General features: G+C 43.9%; 1 protein-coding gene across 1 annotated transcript in view; it reads left to right on the top strand.

Moving 5' to 3' along the window:
- RALYL (RALY RNA binding protein like) overlaps positions 1 to 12910 on the top strand; it is a 796461-nt gene that overhangs the window by 613040 nt on the left and 170511 nt on the right. The gene's annotated exons all lie outside the window — the stretch shown is intronic.

Below are 12910 nucleotides of genomic sequence, written 5' to 3'. Positions count from 1 at the left end.
GGCGCTTTACGATTCATAACGCTACTATGGGTGTGACTAACAACAGAAGTGGTGTTAGGAGCCTTAAAGCACCTATGTAGGCACGATTCACGGCATAGGCAGGTGCCGGAAATGTAGTCCTGGGAAACCCTGGCCTATATTTCCGGTGCCTATCTGTAGCGGAGTCGTGATTCTCTGTAGGGCATCGTCGCATGATTGACGCACAACAGCAGACGCTTTTTAGGTGGCCTTTGATATCGGTGCCCTTTAGAGAATCCGGGGTCAGAATTTCAATATATTTTTTCACACTGAAGAAGTGAATGTTCATGAAAGAAAAGATTTTCAGAGCACAATAATAAGAGGGTAGCAGAAAGCCTGACATTAGAGAAAATAGCCACACTTTAACTAAGGAGCAGGGAAAGAAAATAAACTAATGCCTCTAAAAGCATTAGAGAGCAGATCTGTGTATGATTGAATGATTTAGCGTTACTGTTAAGAGAGTACTAGGAAATATTAATTTTCTATTACTGTGTAGGGCTTGCATCTTGGTGCCTGTTTTCTGCTATTGGAGAGAAGGGAAATTACTATACTTTAGCTCCCTGTCTATGGTCAATTTCTGTTTAAAGGTAATGCATGGAAATGTTTGCGCCCATTTCCAGTTTTTATATAGACTTTTCAAAGCAGAGGCCTGATTTCCTGCAGCTGTTGATGTAGACACTTTTCTCAATCAATCCCTGCTAATTACCCACCTAGTTCTTATTCTCACATTCATTCCTAGGTGTTTTTACCCAAAATCTCTAGCTTGTTTAGTCTCTTTGTCTTTTTCTTGTGCCTTGACTAGCTGTAATAGCCACAGAGACAGTATCTGATAAGTATCTGTCCAGTCTAGGAGTATTAAATAAATCCGTGTATATATTTTCAAAATTATTAAATGAGTGAGATTTATTTACTGTGTGCATAGAGACAATTCAGTAACTGAGCACTTCTGTTTAGGCGCTGCATGGGTGGACAGTAGGGCCCAGATTCTATAAACAGTACCTGAAGTTAGGCATATAGATTGGCGTGCTTAGCCAATCTAGGCACCTAACTTAATTTTCTTAATTGGCTTAAACGTGGTTCAGAGAGGCTACTCTGACATAATCATTGCCATCCTTTCGAAGTCCAAGATGCCTTCTACTATGGCAGCTTATGCCACACCTTGGATGGCTTTCCAGCAGTGGTGTGCCAGACCAGCTGGAGTTGTTGCATGCTCCCATTCCAGTGGTCTTAGCCTTCCTGTAGGTCAGTCTAGACCAGGGATCTCAAAGTTCCTCCTTGAGGGCCGCAATCCAGTCGGATTTTAGGATTTCCCCAATGAATATGCATTGGAAGCAGTGCATGCACATAGATCTCATGCATATTCATTGGAGAAATCCTGAAAACCCGACTGGATTGCGGCCCTCAAGGAGGGACTTTGAGACCCCTGGTCTAGACAAAGGCCTGGCGGTGGCTTCTCTCAAGATACAGGTGGCAGTCCTTTCCTTTTTTAGAGTGCCCAGCAGTTCTAGTTCGTTTACGGTTCATCCAGATGTGAACAGATATCTCTTGGGGGGAGAGGGGCCTTCGCTTGTGGCGCATCAACCTGCATCAACCTTTTCCTATGTGGAACCTCAATATTGTGCTGAAGGGACTCACTGAACCTCCTTTTGAGCTGCTCAAGGGAGCATATTTTCTGGACCTTACGATCCAGACAGTATTCCTCATCATGATTGTCGCTGCAAGGCATACTTCATTGCTACAGACTCTCTCTTGTAGAGAACTCTTTCTCAAGATCACAGAGGCTGGGATGTCCCTCTGCATAGTTCCTTCCTTTCTTCAGAAAATGGTTTCGAAATTCCATGTCAACCCAGGAAGTTTGTCTGCGTGCTTTTCATTCCGCTGGAATGGAAAAGAAGTATAAGATCTTACTGCAACTAGATATTCAATGAGGCTTGCTTCACTACTTAGAGAGGACTAGTGACTTCTGTCTTCCTGACCATTTGCTTGACTAGCCAATCCAGACAAGGTAGACTGGTATCCAAGGCCTCTATTGCCCATTGCCATTTTAAGTGTGTACTATGCTTACTACAGCTTAGTAAAAGGAACCTTTTTGATTTAGTAATACTTCCTTGAAAGAGAGAAGCTCTGTCATATTTATGTTGCTTAAATATGTTTAGCGTCTATATTTTACACTAATTGTAGGCTTTGCAGAGTCCTAGAGAACAAAATAAAGGTGTGAAATGAAGTTTGGGAAAGCAAGGGGAACATAAAGAAGGCATGATGGTACAGAGAGGAAGGGAGTGTGTGTGAGGTATGCAGCTGTCGAGTGAACGGAATTTCCTCTTGTTTCTTTGAGGCTGGGAGTTGATATCCTGGGGCTGGCCATATCCTTCTTGGTATGTCTTGAGGGGAAGGGGTAGAAATCCTCTCAACCTCAGAGAAACAGCAAGAGAAGCTTGGTTGCCCCAACATATCACCTCTTGTTATTGTCCTTGAGTTGAGAGGTGATACATTAGGGCTGTCAAGCTCCTCTCACTGTTTCTCTGCAACTGGAAGGTGATATATTGGGTCTGCTGAGCCCTTCATCCTGTTTCTCATAGAAACATGACAGCAGATAAAGATATGGTTACCATATGGCTCCAAAAAAGGAAGGATTGAGACATCCAGATTTTACTTCCATTACTTTCAATAGAAGTAAAACCCAGATTTCTCAATCTGTCCTCTTTACTTCCATTGCCTTCGATGGAAGTAAAACCCGGATGTCTCAATCCGTCCTCTTTTTTTCTGCAGCCATAAGATAACCCTAGATAAAGGCCAAATGGTCCATCCAGTCTGCCTATCTGCAGCATCCAGTCTGGAGTTGGAAGTCTCCCAGCCACAAACAGTTTGGTGGCCTCAACTTATAACCTCTCATGAGAGGTGATATGATAGGGCTTTCAAACTCTTATGGTTGCTTTGGGGGTGAGAGGCAATATTCAGGGCCCCTTGTTGCTCAGGGGATAATAGTTAAGAAATTTGGCTTTGACTAGCTTCTTTTGTTTGACAAATCACAAATAAACATCTACTGCCTCTTGGCAGTCTGGGGCCTTCCCTCTGCTGGATCCTGCTCCCTCCCCCAGATTCCCTATGTGTGCTTTAGTCACTTGGACTTGGCAGAGGAAACACCCCATAGTGGCCAGAGGCAGCCAATGGAAAGAGGTGATATTTATAGCTGGGGATTCAATAGCTGTTTGTAATTTGTCAAACTCGGTATATCAAGATGAAGAGTTGTCCCTATTGGTGGTGACAGGAAACACAAGAAGCAGTGATGACCAGGAGCGGAACAAAGGAATCAAGTCTACTATTGTAAAACCTTATTGCAAAATCTCATAGCTTTTGACGTACATGTTGAACTATGAACATAATATAAGAATAGCCATAATGGCCAATCCAGGTCACAAGGATCTGGCAGAAACCCAATTAGTAGCAACATTCCATGCTACCAATCCCAGATAAGTGGTGGCTTTCTCTGTGTCTGTGGACTTTTTCTCCAGGAACTTGTCCAAACCTTTTTTTTTAACCCAGATATGCTAACTGCCGTTACTATATCCTTCGGCAACAAGTTGCAGAGCTTTACTATTTGTTGAGTGAAAAAAAAATAGTGTCTCCTATTCGTTTTTATTGTGTGATTTCATGGACTAAAGAAACAATTGATTCACATTTACCCATTCTGTTCCATTTAGAATTTTGTAGACCTCTATCACAGAACTGGAAAAATCTAGGTGCCAGGTCGCTATGGCAACTAGGAATTCATCCCTGGTGCTGGGGGGGGGGGTCAGTTTAACAGCGTTTTCTGCTCATGATCCTGCAGCAGGAAGTTCTTCTTCTCTGTGTTGCAGTCTGAGCTGCGCGATGCAGGAACTCTTGTGCTGGTCTTAAATCTCATGAGGCCAATGTGAGAGGGCAGTGACTCTGGCAGCAGCATATAAGGCATCTGGAGCTGACAAGCCTTGAGATGGCAGATGCTCAAAGCTCCACACCGGCCAGCTGCTACTAATACCACATATGCAGCTGACAGAGTTGCCAACCCAGGGAAGCGAGATAAAGGAATAAATGTGGATGCTTTCAGCATGAACTTTAATTCCAAGCCTTCTCATTTCGTAGGGGTTCTTTTGCTAAGGCATGCTAACAATATAGGGCACACTAAATGCCATGCAGCCCATTATACTCCTATAGCTGCATGGCATTTAGCATGTGCAATATCTGTTAATGCACCTTAATAAAAAGACCCCTTAGTAAAGAAACAATGTACAGGATGTGGCACATGCTCAATCTTAGAAAAAAAATTGAGCATAGATTTAGTACTAGACCCCAATGCAGATGCGTTAAGTTGAAATATGGTTTTGTTAGATCAACATGTATGTCAAGAGTCTTGAGCAGCCACAATACATTTTTATTACAGTGGACTCTTGATTCCTTTGTTCCCCTCCTGGTCATCACTACTTCTTGTGCAAAAAAGAGGTTACAATATAAGTACTTTTTATGGTTATAGTTAATTGATGTATCATAATATTGTGTGAAAAGTTTAATTTGCATTCCCTTTTTTTAATGAGGAGTTTCATTGGATTGTTTTGTGGTAAAACAAATTTCCTCTGATGCCGGAGAAGGCTCTCAGATCAATGTGCAACTTTTAGGATCAGATGAGCCTGTTTCCCCCCAAAACCAGAAAGCTTCATTTGTGAGCACTTAAATGTGTCATTACCACCGAAAGTATAAAACCAGAGCATTCCTTCATTACATCTGGGGCTTATTTTTTAAAAAGATAGTTATCCAAAAGACATTATAAACCAGCACTTAGTTGTCTTACTAGTTAACATGTCCAAGTAGGCATTCTCAAAACAGACTTTCTAGACATCATTCTGTTCACTTTCTCTCCAGTATGGTGCAGTGGTTGAAGCTACAGCCTCAGCACCCTGGGGTTGTGGGTTCAAATCCTGGGTTGCTCCTTGTGACCCTGGGCAAGTCACTTAATCCTTCATAGTCCCAGGGACATTAGATAGATTGTGAGCCCACCGGGATAGATAGGGAAAATGCTAGAGTACCTGATTGTAAAACCACTTAGATCACCTTGATAGGCGGTATATAAAATCCTAATAAAACATGAAACTTAAATGTTAAGAAGGGGAGGGTATTCAAGGCATGTTTGGGGTAGGCTTATGACTTGGACGTTATACAGGAATAATCAGACTTTTAACAAAACGTCTGGGGCACCATTTAGACGTTTGGGGCTAGACTTGTTTTAAAAATAAATAAGGATCAAAAAGGTGCCCAAACTCCCTCCGTCCCTGACCTGATGACCACTGGAGGGATTAAGGCAAGGGTGCCCAAGTCCGGTCCTCGAGATCTACTGGCAGGCCAGATTTTCAGGATATCCACAATGAATATGTATGAGAAAGATTTGCCTGCACTGCCTTCTTGGTATACAAATCTATCTCATACATATTCATTGTGGATATCCTGAAAACCTGGCCTGCCAGTAGATCTCGAGGACCAGACTTGGGCAGCCCTGGACTAAGGCATGAGCCCCCTTACTCCCTCAGTAGTCACTGACCCCCTCCTACCACCCAAATATGTGAAAATAAAACCCAGAGTTTTCCAGCCTGTCTTACAGATTTGCATGGTTCAAATACATCTCCACAGCAGAGCAGAGGGGCACTCTAAGGGTTACCGCATTAAAAGTCCCAGGTCAGATGTCACTATAACTTGCTTATATTGTATGGTGAGCCCTCCAAAACTTACTGTACCTACATAAAGATGACCCCTGCATGCGTAAAGACTATTGTTTTGGTGTACAGATGGGTACAGTATGTTTTGGGTGGGTTTTGGAGGACTCACCTTACACTATAAGCAGGTTATAATGGCATGTGTCCTATGGACTTTTAATGTGACAATCCGTACAATACCTCTTAGAGTGTCCCTCTGCTGTGTTCAGCTGTCTGTGGACATAGTGCTAAGAATGCTGGCTGCTTGAATATCCCAAAAGCTTGCTTTTGTGCATTTTTCATGTGGACGTCTATATATTTGAAAATGGCCAAAAAAGGTAGATGTACTAAGGGCCAAAATGTCTAGATAAGTCATAAAAAAAAAATAAAAAGATAGACATCTTGCAGTTTTGAAAATGAACATTTTCTTTACTGGATTTCTAGATGTCTTTCTTAAAATGTCCAATCTCAGGCTTAGGGCTCCTTTTACAAAGGTGCGTTAGGGCCTTAATGCGCTAAAATGCCGCTTGTGCTAGCAACTACCGCCTACTTTTAAGCAGGTGATAATTTTTCGGCTAGCGTGCCGCAATAATCGTGTGCGTGCGCTAAAAACGCTAGTGCACCTTAGAAAATGGAGCCCTTAGACATCCTATTGAAAATGACCCTCTAAGTGCATGATGGTGAAACACTAACAAATCACTGTTGAAAAGACACCTCGTTACTAAGCAGCCTGAAGTAAAGGACAAATCAGTCGATTTCTTTAAAAGAAAATGGGAAAGTATAATAAAGGCAAGTACTGCTATGAAGTCTTATTCCACAACATCTAATTAGGATCTTCAAGAATCCTTTGAAATTGTCACATGGCGGCAAAAACAATGAACCCTCGCACATTCCTGAAAATCTCATCATTCCCACTACAGTTAGAATAGCAGAAATTATGTTTGGAAAACCAAAAGTTGACAAAATTAAAACAAATGCACATTCTGATGGTACTATCACTAGAAGACATGATGACATGAGAGAAGTTAGAGTAAATCAAATATGACAGAAAATAATCCTGCAAAAAAAAACAATTTGCTTTACAGATAGATGAATCTACAGATATCTCAAATTCTGCCCAGTTTATGATATTTGTCTGATACATTTACGATGAAAGCGAGCAAGTGATCTTGGAAGAAATATTTAGTTGTAAGGAACGAAGACAACAGGTGATGACATATTTACTGTATTAAAGTACATGTTAGAAAATGGATTGTCCTGGGAGTGGCGTGTGTCTGTGTGCACAGATGGAACAGCCAAAAGAGTGGTCTTATTGCTCGATGTAGAGCCTTAAATCCTTCAATAATGTGGAATCACTGTATTATTCATCTGCAAGCACTTACATCAAAATGACTCAGCAGAGATTTAAACAATGTTCTTGATGTTGCTTTAAAAAATATCAACTTTATAAAGGTGAGAGCTTTAAATTCACATGTTTTCCGGGCACTGTGCCATGACATGGGAGCTGATCATATTACAGTTCTGCTTTACACAGAAGTTCTCTGGTTATCACGTGGATGACTTCTGAATCGTCTCTTTGAGTTGAGGAATGAAGTGATAGTTTTCCTGAGAGATGTGAAAAGTGAACTCTTAAGTCACTCTTAAGCGGCCAAGCTCATCTTCGCTAAAAGTAAATTTGACCATGTCTCCCCGCTCCTGGCCAAGCTCCACTGGCTTCCGATAATCGCCAGGGTCCACTATAAATGCGTCTGTTTAACTTTCAAAATCCTATATGGTATCCTCCCTCCCTTTATCCCTCTTTTCTTGGAATTCCTCAAACCCTAATACCACCAGATCCTCCCACAAATTAAAACTATCCTTCCCCCCGCTAAAAGGCATTTCCCACACAGGAAAGCTAGGGACCTCCCTCAACTTCAAAATCACTGAGCTCTGGAACAACCTTACCTCCCCTCTTCGGAACTTGAGCTCTCTCCGCAAAAACTTTAAACCATTTTTCAGATATGTAAAAGGGAAACAGCCAGCAAGGGAGGAGGTGGGACCCCTGGATGAGGGAGACAAGAAAGGAGTGGTGAAGGAGGAAAAAGAGGTGGCTGATAAACTAAACAAGTTCTTCGCGTCGGTCTTTACAAAAGAAGACACATCCAGCGTGCCGGAACCAGAAAAAATCTTCAAGGAGGATCAGGAGGGTATATTATCATGCATGGAGGTAAGCCTCGAAGCCGTTCTAAGGCAGATAAATAGATTAAAAATCGACAAATCTCCTGGCCCAGATGGGATCCACCCGAGGATATTGAAAGAGCTCAGAGACGAAATAGCGGAGTTACTCAGGCATATTTGCAACCTATCCTTAAGATCAGGGATAATCCCGGAAGATTGGAGGATAGCAAATGTTACACCAATCTTCAAAAAAGGATCGAGAGGCGACCCGGGGAACTATAGACCGGTGAGCTTGACCTCAGTTCCGGGGAAGATGGTCGAATCACTGATCAGGGAAGGTATCAATGAGCATATAGAAAAAAATAAACTGATGAGATCAAGCCAGCACGGTTTCTATAAAGGACGATCGTGCCAAACGAATCTACTACATTTCTTTGAGGGGATAAGCAAACATTTGGACCAGGGTAGCCCCATTGACATAGTTTATCTGGATTTCCAAAAAGCCTTTGACAAGGTACCCCACGAGCGCCTGCTGAAGAAACTGTGGAACCACGGGGTGGAAGGGGACGTCCACAGATGGATCCAAAATTGGCTGATGGATAGGAAGCAGAGGGTAGTAGTAAAAGGACACTACTCTGACTGGAAAGAGGTCACGAGTGGTGTCCCCCAGGGGTCAGTGTTGGGACCGCTGCTGTTCAATATATTCATTAACGATCTGGAAACGGGCACGAAATGTGAAGTTATCAAGTTCGCGGACGATACAAAACTCTCCAACAGGGTCAAAACTGTTGAGGAATGCAAAGAACTACAGAGCGACCTGAACAAACTGTGCGAGTGGGCAAAAAGATGGCAGATGAGCTTCAATGTGGAGAAATGTAAGGTCTTGCACATCGGGAAAGGGAACCCCATGTACAGCTATACGATGGGAGGAAGGGAGATGGGGAAAGGCACCCTAGAAAAAGACCTGGGGGTATTGGTGGATACAACAATGAAGCCAGCGGCGCAATGTGCAGCGGCCTCAAAGAAAGCGAACAGAATGCTGGGCATTATCAAAAAAGGTATCACTACCAGAACGAAGGAGGTCATCCTGCCATTGTATCGAGCAATGGTGCGACCACATCTGGAATACTGTGTCCAATACTGGTCGCCGTACCTTAGGAAAGACATGGCGATACTTGAGAGGGTCCAGAGGAGAGCAACTAGGATGATAAAGGGAATGGAGAACCTTTCATATGCCGAAAGGTTGGACAAACTGGGGCTCTTTACCCTGGAAAAGCGGAGACTGAGAGGAGACATGATACAGACATATAAAATCATGAAAGGCATAGAGAGGGTGGATAGGGACAGATTCTTCAGACTAGCGGGGACAACAAAAACAAGAGGTCACTCAGAAAAACTGAGAGGGGACAGATTCAAAACGAATGCAAGGAAGTTTTTCTTCACTCAGAGGGTGGTGGACACCTGGAACACGCTTCCAAAGGAGGTAATAGGACAGAGTACAATACTGGGTTTCAAAAAGGGACTGGATGACTTCCTGAAAGAGAAGGGGATTACAGGGTATAGATAGAAGGTTACACTACAGGACAAAAGCGAAAAGCATATGTGAGTTTTAGGGTAGGAGCACTATCAGGTCCTGGACCTGAGGGGCCGCCGCGTGAGCGGACTGCCGGGCGCGATGGACCTCCGGTCTGACCCGGAGAAGGGGATTACAGGGTATAGATAGAAGGTTACACTACAGGACAAAAGCGAAAAGCATATGTGAGTTTTAGGGTAGGAGCACTATCAGGTCCTGGACCTGAGGGGCCGCCGCGTGAGCGGACTGCCGGGCACGATGGACCTCCGGTCTGACCCGACAGAGGCAAGTCTTATGTTCTTATGTTCTTATCTGAAAACCTGGCTTTTCTCAAAAAATGTAAGTCTCCCTCCAACTTAGGAATCAAGGAAACTCTTATATCTTGGCATCCCAAGTCCTCTAAATTTTCTTCACACTTCTACCTCTAACCCTATGTTGTAGTTCCTTCCTATTTCTCCTACTGTAAACCACGTCAAGCTCTACGAACGTGGAGATGATGCGGTATACAAACCTAAGGATTAGATTAGATTAGATTAGATTAGATTTTGAAGCTGAACTGTGCATTTGCAAACTTGCTTACTTTAGTGACGTTTTTGACAAAATCGATGACCTGAACTTATAACTGCAAGGATTTTGCAAAACATTTTCATATTGCAAGATAAAGTGGCAGCCTTCAAGAAAAAAAACTGGGGCTTTATCTGGAAACTCCAATTTTTTTACACAGCTCACAGAATTTAGTGAAGAAAACAACCTCTCTTTGGCTGAGAGTGTTAAAAACAGCATCAGAGAGCACTTGTCAAATCTGGAATCAAATTTTGAACATTGTTTTCCAGGTGTTGAAGAAAGAGAAGACTTTTAAAGATCCCTAATAGTATAATACCCTTCCAAAGTTTGGATGATCCTCAGAAACACCACTTTGGGATCCTTTTAGAAAGGTACGCTAGCGTTTTTAGCGCACGCACAAGATTAGCGTGCGCTATAGCACACGCTAGACGAAAAATTACCGCCTGCTTAAAAGGAGGCGGTAGTGGCTAGCGCGCACGGCATTTTAGCGCGCGCTAAGCATGCGCTAAAACTGCTAGCACACCTTTGTAAAAGGAGCCCTTAGACTTCAATTAAATTTCATTACACTAAGCTTTAAGTGTTGAATTGTCATTGGATCACAAATCTATCTATCTATATAAATCTATTGAGATATTTTTAAATATTTTTTAATAGTTTATAATTTATAATACTTGAAGTTAAAAATCACTTTTTTATGTAACATCAGAACATGAAATTCACCGTTTCACGAGTTGGTAGCAGGCAGTGGCAGCGACTGAAGACAGAGAAGGAGAGGTAGGAGGAAGCAAGAGGGAAGGAACCGGAGGGGCTAGCGGCAGCGGCGAGAGTAAGCTCCGCCCACCCGCAACGCGTCACCAGCGTTGTCAGCGCCCGGACTCCCCCTTAAAAGGGGGGAGCCAACGGCACGCAGCCGTTCGGCGCACGACAAAGGCACTCGTCTCAGCGTGAGCGCCTTTGCGAAGATCCTTAAGATGAGCCAGACTACTACACCCAAGAACACAAGGAGAGACAGCACGGTAAGGGAGTAGCAGGCACAAAGGAGGAAACCACATACAGGCAAGTGAAGCAAAGGGACAGAAGGCACTGAAGACAAGGAACAGGTAGGTCCAGGGGGATTACACCCACACAAGAACAAGTGAAGCAGCAGGCACAGAGGGCGCAGAAGAAAAGCAGCAAGAACAGAAGACAAGAAAAGGGTAGGCCTAGGAGGCAGGCCCAAGAGGTAACATACACGAACCTCAGCATAAAGGGCAGCGGCAGAGAGAGCACACACAAGCGAAAAGAGAACACACACAAGCAGAGAGAGCTCACATAAGCAGAACGGCAACGGTAGAGGATCAAGTAAAAGGTTCTGGCAGGCACAAAGGGCTAGAAGGAGAAGGACAATGCGCACGCACAAGCAGAAGGAAGCAGAAGACGAAGGAGACCAGGAAGAACCAGGAACAGGAGTGAGTGCACAAGCAAAGGGTACAGGAACTTCTAGAAGGCGGACAAGTATGGAAGCTGCAGGAGCCCAGAGGTTGAGCTTCCCAGTGTACTGCATGGACTGCCACATGTATGACTACCTCCCCTCGGGGAGACAGTCATATGTGTGTGGACGATGTCAGGAACTGAAGAGCTTGAAGAGTGAAGTCAGTCATCTGAAGCACAGGATCCGGGAACTGGAGGGACTCTACATCTCAGAAGACCCATTCCAGCCAGACGACTACCCTATGAGAGAGAGGCACATCGAGGAACAAGTCAGGGAACTTGAGAAGTGGAAGAGTGGAGAGTGGAGAGTGGAAGAGCAAGAACACGAGCAGCAAAGGAACAGGGAGGATTCACTGAACAGAGGACATGAACCATCTGACACCGAGGCAGTAGGATCCCAGGGAGGAAACTCGCAGGAGGAAGAGGCAAGATCCTACCAGCACCTTGAGGAAGAAGAAACAAGAACCACCAAGGACACTGATCTGCGACCACAGCGGAGACTGAAAAAAGGGAAATCTGCAATCCTGGTGATCGATCCTAAGACAGGTGGACAGCCACATAGCAGGAGGGAGAGAGGATTGGCTGATGACCTGCCTCCCAGGAGCAAGAACCAAGGACATCATCGACAGAATTGAAAGGATCCTGGAAGGAGCAGAGACGGCAGTGATAGTCCACGTTGGGACAAATAATGTCGCCAGGAGAGACTACAGCACGAAGGCACTCACCAAACAGTTCAAGATTCTGGGAAGGAAGCTGAAGATGAGGACTCAGAGGATAGCGTTCTCGGAGATCCTACCAGTACCAAGGGCTGATGTGAAGAGACAGACAGAACTACAATCAATAAATGTGTGGATGAGGAGATGGTGTGAAGAGGGTTTTCACTTTGTGAGGAACTGGACAACGTTCTGGGGCAAGAACAAGCTCTTCAGGAGAGATGGACTACACCTGAGCACGGCGGGAACTAGACTACTAGCAAACAACATCAGGAGAGGAATAGAGCAGGCTTTAAACTGAGAGGAAGGAGAAAGCCGACAGTCTACAAGGTGTTGATGATTCGGAAGACAGTATCCTGAAAGGATACTGAGTGGGGGAAGTGCTGGGAAGACACCAAAAACACCAAACAGGCAACGAAAAACCAACGGAGCCAGATGAATCAAGAGGGGGATAGGAGGAGTCTACTACATGGGGAAGACAAAAATGAACAAGAGAAAGGGAATGAACATAAAGAGGAAAAGTACCACGTACCACAAGGGGAAGACAGAGACAATAAACAAAAGTCTGCAGAAGGAGAAGGGGACGGAAGGAATAATGAATCGCAAGGGAAAAACAAGAAAACAAAAATATTGAGACTTAAATTGTACACTAACGCAAGAAGCCTGAAGAACAAAATGCAACTAGAAATCATGGT

Source organism: Geotrypetes seraphini, chromosome 2 (genome assembly GCF_902459505.1).
Source record: "Geotrypetes seraphini chromosome 2, aGeoSer1.1, whole genome shotgun sequence".
NCBI classification, from domain to species: Eukaryota; Metazoa; Chordata; class Amphibia; order Gymnophiona; family Dermophiidae; genus Geotrypetes; species Geotrypetes seraphini.
Note: the sequence above shows the minus strand (reverse complement) of the source record. Positions and strands in the feature narration are given on the sequence as shown.